Source organism: Chiroxiphia lanceolata, chromosome 3 (assembly GCF_009829145.1).
Source record: "Chiroxiphia lanceolata isolate bChiLan1 chromosome 3, bChiLan1.pri, whole genome shotgun sequence".
Taxonomy (NCBI): Eukaryota; Metazoa; Chordata; class Aves; order Passeriformes; family Pipridae; genus Chiroxiphia; species Chiroxiphia lanceolata.
In genome coordinates this window covers 77,601,654-77,615,258 of record NC_045639.1, presented here as the reverse complement: position 1 = coordinate 77,615,258, position 13,605 = coordinate 77,601,654, and positions in this window count along the sequence as shown.

The window sequence follows — 13,605 nt, the reverse complement described above, 5'->3', positions numbered from 1 at the left end:
ATTAAAAGTGTTCTTGAATGTATCTCTGTATTTTTTTTTAATTGTGGTTTAGCATTATTATTTAAATACATTTTTAAAAATAAAAACATTATTTTTCTCCATGTTTAACCCTGACTGGTGGTATCTTGTTATTGCCATGAGAAAAAAAGTTTCAGTTAAACCTTCAACAACAGATATTTTGTTGCATAGGTAGTTAATGAATGAGATATTTGATTACAAAGGGATAAGCAACCTCTCTGTAGCCTGCAATTAACATTTAACTTGATATGGTAAATAAGCCAAAGGAAGGGAGAGTAAACTGAATGAAAAGGATTTCTCTCTCATTAGGGGTTCATCACACACATACGATAGCAAAGAACACTGTTGTGATTGGTGATTTTGTTTGCAGATTTGTATAAAGCTAAGCTTTCATCTAGTCAAAAAGAAATAGAAGAACCCACTCACTCTCTGAAGAAAAACAATATTTTAAACCATTCAGATTTCAAGTGTGTGAACATAATTTATAACAGTCAATGCCTAATGCATTATTAGGCAATAATGATATCTCAGGAAGTTAGTCACTCTGTTCCTGCTAGAATCCTGTGAGACTGCAGTGCCTAATTCCCTCACATGCTTTCTAGTTTTAATGAGTTCTTGCTTACACACAGTCACAGTAAATGGTATCTGCTATATCCTTTTCATGCAAATATAAGCTAAACCCTTAGTGATATATTCTGATTCAAAATATATAAAATATCTGTCTAAAGCAGTTATACAGTTCAAAGTCAGCTGCACTGTGCCTTTTCCTGGTGCACAGAACTTCTCAAAGCTGTTTATCATAAACATAGCAATAAAGAGAGAATGGTCCCCACGTTAAGGTTTGAGGCTTGGGAAATATATGCTGAATTTCTTTTGCTGCTGCCAGCTTCCTGCATTACCTTGACCATAAAGACCATGCACTTTCGTCAGTTGGAAGAGAAATTTAAGTTTGCAAGATTAATTTTTCTTGAGTTTAAGGTGAATTTTTCCTGCTGTGAAAACTATTCTAAGAGAAAATAAAAACTATGTTGGGAGAAAATGAAAGTAGACGAAAACCCAAACTGCTGATTTCATGAAACCCTATCTGACAATATTAGGCAAATGAAGAATAATATATATCATAATTATCTTACTAGGATTCTGGAAATATGCCTTTTTTCCAGTTCACCTCCCTGGTCCTTTTCTCTGTATTTTTTTGCCAATGAAATCTTTTCAAAATTTCTTCTTTGTTGCAGGACTCACCAGGATGGATTCTAATACTGGGAAGTGATTGGAATCATACCGTGCTAAGGGATCAGTTTTTTGTACTGGACTTTCTATGGAAAGGATATGCAAAGAGTCTATACCAATCATTATCTAAACATTTAAACATTATTTATACTAAAGGGAAAGTAGAAGAACTGCTACTTCTTATTATTTTTCACATTCACATAATTGGACTTTTCATCAAGGCCATAAAGATCTAACAGGGGGCCTATGGGTAAGCTCCTCTGACTTAAACTAGTGGCTACATTGAGTTGGTCTACATTGAATTGTGTTTGTGACACAAATTATGGTGTCCTATATGGAGACACAGACATGAAAATGGACTAATTTTACATAAAAATTATAGAGAAAATTCCATAGGATAGATTTTGTTATGTTCTTAAAAACAATATAAGGTCACAAGGAAATAGATTTATTTATAATGGTATTTAATGTTAAGAGAATGTGTGATTGTAATATAATAATAATTACAATATAAATTTAATAATATATTTTGATACTTAAATTTTAAGAAAATATAAACAAACACCTACAGAAAACTGTATCAAAGTGCAAAGCATTTTTGTTGTCATTGTCAATGAGAGCTTCTACTTTTATTGCTGTTTGTTTTAGTATAAAATTTGTGCTGTATAGCAAATAAAATAAAAAAAAGTTGAGTTTTTTCCTACTTGCCACCACTGCAAACTAAATCTAGAATATGAAAATAAAGATACAAGGCTTTTCTTTTTTTTGTTGTTGTTCATACCCCACCCCTGACAACAAATATTCTGAAGGGCAAAAGTAGCCTTAAATTACAGCATTGGCTTTCTTCTCTTTTATGAATTCTGCTTTGGGTTTCTAGTGTAAATCTCTTCCTTCAATGAGGCTACACTGATGTATGTATCTTGGAGTGTAATTTGTACACTTCGGTTGAAGAGTGAACCTGCCACAGGAATTTAATTCTGTGGATTGATGTGTAAAAAAAAATAACCTTTCTGAGAGCTCTCTGCTTCTGTAGGACTGTCACTGATAAAAAGTAAAAGCTAGACTATGTCAGTAAATGGATATCATGTTGAATACACACAGGAAAATCAGCGTGATGAATAAAATAGAGGCATTTTTAGTTGGAGACTAATTAGAGTTGCAGTTTAGGCTTTCAACTCTATATGGGTCAATAGCAGTAATTAGTTCTATTCCATTACATTCTTATACTGGTTTGCTCACCATAATACTTGAGTGCATAGTATATGTACTGCATGGTGGAATGAGATAAACATTGTGCTGGTTTGTTTTATTTCACAGTTTAAGACTACTGCACACAGTGAACATCTCATTGTTGCCTTTGTTTTTAACCATGTTACTATTAAAGGAATATATAGACACATTGAGCTGAGATGTAATTTCAATTAGACAGTACAGGGTGAAGAAGTATACTTTGTACTAGTTGAGGATGTAGGGGATACTTCTAATTGCCCTTAGTTTCTGTGAGAGTTCCCAGTTTTAAGACAACTTTCAAAAAGCTTTGCTTCCCCTTCAGATGAATTTCACCCTCCCTGGGTTTGTGTCGGAAAGACGCAGTTCTCAGTTACTGTCTCCAGACCAGAGCTTAGTTAATCTTCTAGCCAGACTGGTTCCAGGTCATCGAGTGCCTGAGAGAGATACAGTCCATGGCACTGTCCGTGACAGAAACCAGAGGTGGTTTTAGGTAGTGAAACAATCAGGGGTAAATGCAAGCAAACAGAGTTTGCCCACAGTCACTGTCAGCAATATAGACTTTACCCACTTCTTGCTACCTTGCCTGAAAGACAAAACAAACCAATGAGATTACCTCATTTTACCACAGGCTTTAGTCTTATTCTACTGGGCAAAACCCAGAGGCCCCAGCGGAAAACAAATGACAGCTTCACTGATAAAATTACAAATGAGAAAATTACCCCTCTTTTTATCCTGCAGCTCCTTTTCCCTTTTTTATATCTTTCTTCTCTCTTTCTCTGCAATCAACAACAGCACCAAAGGCTAGTAGCACACTGCAGTTTGCAAAGATCACTGCAAGCCGGCTGCCTCTCCAGCAAAGCGGAGTATGCTGCAGGCATGCCTGGTCCCTGCTCCAGAATTTGCCAGTTCACATCCAGGGCTGGCAATGGCTCTCCCGTGGTCAGGGTGAAGAGGAAACTGAACAGAGCTAAAACATTTCAACTTACATAGTACTTTTAACTATTATTACATCAAAAATCTTAATGCCACATGACTTTGAAATTAATTTAGAGTTTTTGTTTACCCAGGACATCAATATCTCAAAATTTTTAATGTTTGCTCCTCATTTAGGTCATTGTCAGTTTCCTCATCACTACAGGATGTACAATAATTTCTTTAAATATCACATTTCATAGTGGCAAACAAGGGCAACTACTTGCCATGATTTAAGGTTTACCACGTGTACAAAAGAACTGTGTTGCCTGGAAACATTTTAGAAGATAGACATAAAAGTACAAGAACAAGTAAATATATAAGTAAAAAACAGGTCAGAAGTCGATTACATCAACTGGCTTCCCTTGATCATCTAGGTGGGTTAAGGAAATCGGGTTTGATAAGCAGGACTTTTCTCTCATGGAAACATGCTGGCTATGACCAGTGACTGTGTTGATTTTCAGGTGTTTTTCAATACTTCCCAGAATAATCTTCTCCAAAATTCCATCCTTCATCTTTAATAGACCCTTTAGTAACAGTACGTTGACTAAATACCCTACAGGGTTCTGACTCCACTTGCTTCTCAACTACAATGAAGGTTCAAGACTCCTGAGAGTCTTGAGGCTGTAGTGTCTCTGAATATAATCCACCTCTCTCTTGATCATTTGAATGAATATAAAGCCTCTTCACTTCTTCCTGTAGCTCCTGCACCTGACGACACAGCTCTTCAACCACAGCACATCTTCTGCAAAATAACTTTTTGTCAGCCCCAATCTCACAAAGAGGCATCAGTCGCTCCTGGCAACCCGGGACCTGAAAAGTTGTGTCTGCCATCAGCAGGTCTGTCTGTCTGGAGGCCTTTGACACAGCTGGTTCAGTGACTTCTTCAGCTGTACGAGCTGATTGAGCTGTATGGCACATCAACACCCTGACTGAGGAAGCTTAAACTAGTATGTTGATAAGACTGGAGCTGAAAAGATATCTCCTTGCACTTCCTTACCAGCTACTAAGTCTGTTTGCTGCCTCTATTGACTGCTCCCAGATGGTCAGAGAGGAGCCCTTCCTGCTTGCCTTGCCTGCCTGAACTCCTGTGCGAACTATTGTATCACACCCTCACTGCTGTGCCATGCCACTGTTTGCCTGCTCCACTTTGGAGCACTCTGGTTTGCTTATGTTCCCTGGAGCCGTTTAAATTCCCCTTGGTAGCTCCCAGCACCGTCCCCTTCTCTCCCAGTTGGCTGCTAAGGGCTTCTGGGCTGCTGCTTGGGTGTTCCCGGACTCCTGAACCCCCCGGTACAGAGGCCTCTCACCCTGTGGACCTTCCCTCACTCACAGCTGTCCAAGAGGAGCAAGTAACCAGGTGACATCAAAGAATCCAGAGATTCAATCAAAACAATTCATGTCTGGCTTTTCAGGCAACTCAAATCTGTCTACTTGTGTTCAGGACAATATTGGCTTCTCTAGGAACTCTGCTATCAACTTCCCAAAACCAAGATGGTTGAAGTACTAACGTGAAAGGGCAATTAGCAGTTGACTGAGAGTTTTGTAAGTCTCTTAGGGTCTTTGATTCAAATATTTGTCCAGATGGGTCTCATGTGGGAGCTATGTGACAACACGTCCTCCTGCGTGAGTGCTCATAGTTTCTGGTTCAACCAACTTGGAAAACAAAGGCAGAAATAGGTCTTAGGACAGCTACCCCTTGGTTTCTCCCAAGATATACAAGCCCTTGTATTCATGTCCTCCTGGAGCTGATGTAAAAAGTTTTAGCTCTGTTTAAATGTTGTGAGAAATGAAAGTTTTACATATTTCTGAGAAGAGCAAGATACATGCTCATCTTTCCTAGCACCAGTGAGCCTATTCAGATTTGCTGCCCTGCAGTAGTGAAGCATGCTGCTCTCATGGAATGGTAAAAGGTATTTGACAAGCTGCATGTCAGTTAAGCCTATCATTTTAAACACCTTCTATACGCACTTTTAATGTCATATCTTTCTGTTAGTAAAGGGTAAATATACTTTAATATTAGCTTTTTATGGCATAAGTAAAATAAAATAAAGTAAAAATAATGACTCAGATACATAGCAACACACTGAAGGCAGTAAAGCATGTGCTATTTGATATTATTTAATATTTATAGTATTTGATAACAGCTATTTCCTCCACAGGAAATGTGAATAAGGAGACCAATGATAACATCCACTGCACTATAGGAGAAGGCTTTCAGTACAGTTTATAAATCATATTGTGTTGTTTGGGGAGCCCTAAAGGTACTATATTGCAAGCCTATAATGCTTTAGAAGCCTTTCAATTTTATGCATTTAATGTTTTTCCTCAGTCTGCTCTAATGTGGAAAATAGGAAGCACAAACTTACTCATTTTGAATGTTTCTAGACTGTGATTCTATTGCTAAAGGTACAATTTTATTGTTTTATTTGCAGTCCAGGACAAATATGTTCAATGAATGTCGGTAAAGTAATAAATAGCCATTCAGCCATTGCATGTTTTGATAGAAGTGCACCCAGTGCTCAAGAATTATGGTTCTGTCTAGTTGGTTAGGGATGTCACGCTTCTTGTTTCCTGGATCTTTGCATGTCTTACCCCAGCAAAGAGACACGAAGGTAAAAGGAAAATATTAAAAAAAGCAAATCGATGACTCAGAACGGGGAGAAATAATACAGGAAACTGGAACTAACAAAGAAAGTTTGCTTCATACTGAATTTGTGCCATTTTAAGTTTCAGTTTTTTAACCCATAGTATTGGTCTCTTCAAAGGAGTGAAATACTTTATCTTCTTGACAGAACAAATTGAGTGGAAAATTACATAAACCCCTCAGCAGATGTTCTTTCCCACATTGTTTGGGAATTTATCCCTGGTACACAGTTCTTCTAAGACCCATGCCAAGCTGAATGGGGACAGAAGTAAACTTAAAGATATGTTTAGGTGAGCAGTATGCAAATATTCTCTTATCATCTCATTATTTTTCAGTGCCAGTCAACTTCACCATGATCTTCTATATTTTCTAATATTTTTCTATCAAGAATATCTCTGTGTAGGTGCTAGACATATTATATCTCCATTGCAAATCCAATAAATGAGAACCTGTTTTTTTTTCACCGAAGCAAAAGCCAAAGTCCAGACCTCTATAAATTCAGTTTGCTATAATGAATGGGTCTTGGAGTCAAAGCTGTCAGGCAACAAACAACAGGAAAAAATAACCCAATTCCAGTTCCTACTGCCTGCAACACATCTATAGCTGCATAGCATACTAATTTCTGCAAATCAGATGGTATCTTCAAAATTATAATGCACACCAGTGGGTTAAGCATCTGTATAACAATAAGGTTTGTCATCCATCATTCAGTGAACAGCATAAGGCAGCTTACTGTCATCTAGTGCCAAGTGACATCTATCTAGATAGTCTGCCTGTCCATCTGACTCTAAACTTTGCTGCAATTTTTGATTCCCTCCTTTTTTTCTTAATTATTATCCCTATTATTCTTAATGCTCTGGGAAAACATGCACAAAGTTGGTGAATGATAACAATGACATGTTATAACCAATGCACAATGAAAATCTATTCAATAAATATCCATTATTCATGTTTATTCATTAACAAATGTAGTGAATTTCACCAATGAAAGTCCCAGCAGAATAGCAAGAGAGATTTACAGCCTGAGCAGACGAAGATACATCTGCAGCTGAGAGTACATGAAGAGATACACAGGAATCTGGGGAGAAATCAACAATCTCTTGCTCTGGGGTGCATTCACAAAGAAATTAAAGATTACCTGCAGAGAAAAATGTCTCAGCTGTTTTCCCTGTATTTCCTTGCTCCTAAAAATACATCGTGAATTGGGACAGTGGAAAAAAGAGCCTGAAGAATTGCAACAAGAGATGAATGGTAGCGGAAGTTTCCTCCACTGGGATTAATTAATTAGTCTTCCTTGGCCTAGGAGGAATGGCATAAAGCAGATTCATTGGATGTGAGAATTGGACAGAGCCTAATGCTTTTAAATAGAAGCAGCAACTTACACTGGAGAATACTCAGGAGAAACGTGAATTCCTTTCATAACAGATAAATGTTGTTTCTAATGTTTCCAGTAACAGATCTTAAAGAGATGATTTTGGAAATGAAACATTGCTTCACTGATTGGTGGCTAGTCTTAAAGGATTCCTGGAACATTGTCTTGAAGAGGTGTGATTGCCAGCCACATTGGTGCAAAAAGCAATGACACCACTATGTAAAAAGGACATTTTCAATAGTATCAGGATGAATCCAGGGAAGAAGCGATTGATGTGAATGCAGTCAAACCATTTTTAGTAGTCATATACCCGAAGGTATATCTCACTGACTGCCAATCTGGAGGTTCCAGATTGTTAATACAGGCCTGTATCTTAAGACCAAGAGGATCTAAAAAAATAAGGAGGAAATAGTAAGCTTTTGATACAATCTTCCCTATCAATAGAGTTAAAGAAGCTAAAAGTAAAATTTGAAAAACTAGTGTAGAGGTTTGCTAACATCTCACACGTAACTTAATTAATAGAATAACAACAGTTGGCAGATAAATTTAGATGATGCAGCTCTCTTTTCATTAGCAGAAGTTAGTCTTCTTTTTATTCCCTTGTATTGGGACAAATACAAGCTACAAACTTTTCAAAAACATTGAAGTCCTGAGTTCAAAAGTCACCCAGGTCCAGATATGTAAAAGGATTTATGATACCTCTTCACTTCCTGTGGTAAAAATCTAGGTAATTTGACTGCTAAATCCTTTCCTATTTGTGCACTTAAGTTGGGTTCACAAAAGCACTTGTGCTGAGGGCTGCTCCTTTATCTTTCTTAATACGGCTGTTTATCTTCCTCCCTCCAAGCTGAACAGCCAATTGAGTTTGATACTAGGGTCAGAATAAAGCATATGGAAAGGTTTAGGCTCTTGGGAGACAATGGAGAGCATGCCAAGAGATGCCTGCAATAATGGATAGATGATGTCACAGGAACAGTGCGTCACACATCCTAGTATGCTAAGGTTGCAGAAGGTAGTACAGTTCTTTAACCAGCTTTCATTGGTTTAAGCTATTTCTGTAAACTTTACAATCACTGTTGAATATAAGAAAATATGCTTACCGATGATTTCCTAATCCTTAGATCAGTGATATAGACACTAGGCTATATGGGCATACTACATGTAGCCTTTACCTGGCTCACTGAGAACCTTTTCTAAAAGAGTGGATGGCTTTTCTGATGGTAATTTAAAGATTATTATTCAAGAATTTCAGATACCAGTTTAGCAGTCTAAGCAGGGAATTAGGTTGGGTTTCCACATTGAAATAATTTCATTGTCTTAAAGTATGTTACTGAATTGTTTGAAATCCAGGACCTAAGTTGTGTAATGAGAATTTCTATGTTTCTATCCTATGTTATTGTGTTTTTAAGTTTGAACACAGAAAAAATGAGATAAACTCCAAGAATCTCATGACAAAAAATAATATTTGATGTTGGCCTGAAGCTTTCATCCCTGTTATAGCTCAGAATTTCTGTTGACAAAGCTAACAATAAAGAAAAAAATCCAAGCCCAGACTGCACTAAATAAAATGTTTACAGGCAGATTTTGACTAAATATTATTACAGTTCCTGAAATTAAAGCAATAAAAATAATAATTACCTATATTCTACATATTAGATAGTCAAATGGTAGAACTGAGCTCTAAAATCTTCCAAAGAGATGTCAATTTTCATGACCTTTTTCTTTCTTTCTTTCTCTTCCTTTCTTTCTTTCTTTCTTTCTTTCTTTCTTTCTTTCTTTCTTTCTTTCCTTCTTTTTCTTTCTTTCTTTCTTTCTTTCTTTCATTCTTTCTTTCTTTCTTTCTTTTTCTATTTCATTCTTTCTTTCTTTCTTTCCTTTCTTTCTTTCTTTCTTTTTCTTTTGTCCTTTTCCCTTTTTGTCTTATCTTCGTTTTTAAAAACTATATCTTAGCCTAGACAAAGAATAGAGGGAACATTGACTGTAATGTGGAAATACTCACTGTGGACAAGGTTTTCAAAACACATAAATCCCATTTTACATGCATTTAGATATCTTCGAAATCTAAATCTGGCAAAGACAAAATCTTTTGAAAATTGCCTCCAGGTCATATAGGTGTGTTTTGCGAATTTTACTTACTGTACTCAGTATATGTTCTCTATCTGTTTTATAATAGCAGTAAATTTTTTACCTACTTTAATATTCAGCATCCCTGAGGCTAGAAGATTATATGCAAACAATATTAATAGCATAATTTCTCTCCATATTTCCAACACAGCATGTCAACAAATTAGGTTTAAATAAATCCTAGTCCTGTATGATAAGACAATGTTTGTGATGTCTCCAGTTGCATTTTGGATATTTATTATAAAATGCGTGTAGCATGCAGCATTGGAAAAGAGTTTTGGTATATAAAAACAAACAAAAATTCTATCCCTTATAATCTAGGACAAAATCATATTTCAATAAACTTTAATATAGGGTTGAGAGATAGGAACTCAAATTAAGTAGTGTATTTTTTTCAGATTTGGTCCAGATGATGCATATCTGTAGATAACTTTAGTTTTACCTACTATGAATACTACAAAAACTCTCTAGTTTATCTGCTTCTGTACAGTAGCATCCTTAAAAACATCCCTTGACAGCTAATTGTTTGAACTCCCTCTAGACTTCTCTGTAATAAAAAGCAACATCATCCTGTGGGACATTTGTTTTATCAGCAGCCCTTTAGCCAACACTCAGGATGAAATCCTCCACTGACTCTCTGTTGCAATCATAAGACTTTTTCCAGGCACTGATAGAGGAATAGAAACCTTTCTGGTCAACAAACTGCCTCATTGTCTTTCAGCCCTACAGCAACAACAACATATATAGTTTTGGAGCTCATGCTGAGGGCAGTGACAGCCACTTAGTTTAATCCCTCATCCGATAACCACATCTCTAAGTACCTCTGCACCCAAACAGTAACCTTGAATTGTTTCTCTGAAGCGTTCAAGGAGGAATCTGCATTCAGCTGTGGGAGTGGGTACTCCAAAGTTATGAACCTGCCCTCACCATTAGTGCTTTTAATGGTCTTCAGTAAAGTAACTTTCCAGCCTTAGAAAGCCATATTTGGGAGACATTTTTTAGCAGCTAACCAGTTCTCTGCAGAAAGAGATATCTTAGTCAATCAACTTTGATGGTTGAGCTGCTGGAAGGATAACTGCAATCCAGTTGCTATGTTCTACACAGTAACATCTTCGACTACTACTGGTAGATTTAAAAATTTACATTACAAAACTGCTGCTATAGCCCTATTAGGGTGATGTTCAGAAGTAGGATATACTGAATAGATATTGGTGGTGAAAGTCTGAGATAACCAACCTGTGTATGGATAGCACTGTATATTAGCACTTTCAGAACACAGTTTGCTATATCCTGAAGTAGGTGTCTGAAACAGGGAAGATAAATTACACCTCCATGGAGTCTGCAGGGAGTCCAGGTTGATTAGTTTAAATGTTGATGTCTCAATTGTAGCTTCATAGAGATAGCAGAGAGGAGTCACACAAAAGGAATGCTGGTACAGGAGTAGTTTTTCCATCTCTAATGTAATCCAAACATGCAGAATTATCTTCTGTTTATACAGTTTTATTTACATCATAGATGTTAGTGTAGCCATTTTACCTGGAAACTGCATTTTTACATCGTACTTGTTATAACTATCCTAATAAACATTGTCGTGATTTTTGGCCTGGTTTCCTTGTGAGATGTAATCAAAATGGATATTTTGAAAATAAAGAGCAGTACCTTTCATAGAGTTTCAAAATGAGCATATTCTTAGGTTCCAGGTAGAAAAAACTATATTAAGCTGCCAAAAAAAGGGCAAAAGTTGCCGATTACTTTTTGAACTATGATTCAACATAATATTAAACAAAATATATTAAAAAAAAAAATAAAAAAAATCTGAAGGTAGAAAATTGAATCAGTGAATAGCCATCTACCAGCCATGTCATTCTAGGATAGGAAATAGTTGATATGCAAACACTTTTATCATCCATAAGTAGTCAGGACTGCCACTTTGCCCAAAATTGTCAAAATATACTTTGGTTGTTATTAACTTTTTCTATTTCCACCATTTTATAAGACTCTTGTCTACAGGAGATAAACCCAAGCTAAGGATACAACATTTCACTCTTATTTCATTGATTGTAGCAGGTGAGTACATTTGTTCTACGCTTTGAGAGCACGTAGAGTTAGAAAAGTTTCCTACCAGCTTCAGGTTTGCCTACACCTGAGCGTTTCAAAATCAGTTACTGAGGCCTGGCTTTCATACCAGGCTGAAAAACCAAGTGAAATGATCTCCTAGGAAATATATACCATTTCAGTTTTGCTAGTAAAATCATGGGAACTGCTGTATTGAATCAGATCAGTTGTTCCTCTAAGGCAGGAACAGCACTAACTGTAAGTAATGCCAGTTTCTTCAAAACAAAGATTCAAGAAACACTGTAGTGAGTGAGCCCCTATTTAATTATCTGCCTGATTAGTGGTTCTTTTTCCCTCCTCTTTAAATCTCTGTTTATGTCTGAAGCACAAAATAACTCAATGTTTTCCAAAGTAGTTGCTTTAGTAGTGTTTTAACATTCCTCACGATGCAGCTATATGTTATTTTGTCCATACACATATCTAAATCCTTTTAAGTATTCACCTGTGACAGTGAGTTCCATAGAATATTTTTTCCAAAATATACATTTTGATCCATCCTGGCTTTTCTTCCTTGCAATCTCATTGATTGCCATTTGTTCTTGTATTCTGAGAAAAGGTAGATAGAATTTACAAAATATCTATTAGTATGCCATAAAATGACACCAAAATCTTCTTTGTTCCAGTGCTGTTTAAACTGCAGGATGTACTCTTATTTGTACTTCCCATTCACTCTCAATTTTACCAGATCCAGAACAGAACTCCCAGTAACTGTCATCAGTTTGGAAGAGATTTCCACTAAGTTCATGGAAAAAGTAAAGTGGTGATTTTGAAGGAAAACATGTGTTATCTTTTTTCCTTATTCTGAATGTCTTCAGTAAGAAATAGGTAGAAATTTGAAGAGAAAAAAAAGGTAATACAGGACAGATAATACTAAAAGTATGCTACTATGATGAACGCTATATTTTCTGCCCTAAATGTCAGATTCTGTTCTTCTCTTTTGAAGAAGGAGGTGGTGGGGAGGAGGAAATTTGTTTTATCCAGCAAGTTAGCAGGGAATGATCTTTAGGAGCAGCAACAGCAAGGGATGGGGTCCTGTGGCATTCTACAGAAATTGCAGAGACAGCAGCATGCTCTCCTTTCCCTTTTCCCTCACAGCTTTGGCGTTATGAGCACCATGGTCTAACCAACTGAGCTAAACTCAGGGTCAGCTCTAGGACTGTGTGTCTTGATGGACTGCCAGACTCTATCTTCCATTTCCTTCTACCTCAAACAAAGTATGTTGGCTTATATGGCAGGGGGTTGTGTTGGGGAAATCAAATAAATGGGCAATAGAGTTTGAACTTCTCAGGAGCAGAAAAGTTTCAATGTAGGCAAAATGTAGGCAAATATCACATACTAAACTACACTAGAAAGTTGTCATGTAATGTTTGGTGAGGGATATTAACCTTGGAATATATCCTTGCAGGCCTTCACAAATAGGTGCTCACACAGCTTCACTGAAAGTCAGCACTATACCCCTCACTGTGACTGGTGTGTTTGTGCTTGAGCTCAGTGATTGGTAGGAAATACAAGCAGAGGTTAATCACAATTGTTGCAGTATTATTTTTGAACCCTGAGCACAAGCAAACTGCATTTGTAAAGTGTATTATTTCAATATATTCAGCTTTCCTTAAAAATGTTTGAAGTTAACTCAAGAGAAAAAAAGGGTTTTCTCCAGATTTTTGTGATATTTGATAGCAAAAGAGAGCAGAGTGACTTGAGCTGCACTTTCCATAAGCCCTTACACAGCTAGGTCATTAATTAGAAATTAAACATTTTGAAGGAGTTGGAAATTGAATAGCAGATTACTAAATATAATAAAATAACTTAATTTACATTTTCACAGGAGGAAATATTTATCTTTATTTCGCTTAACCCATTCAGAAATGTTGGCATTTCTGAACTTACAATTTTCATC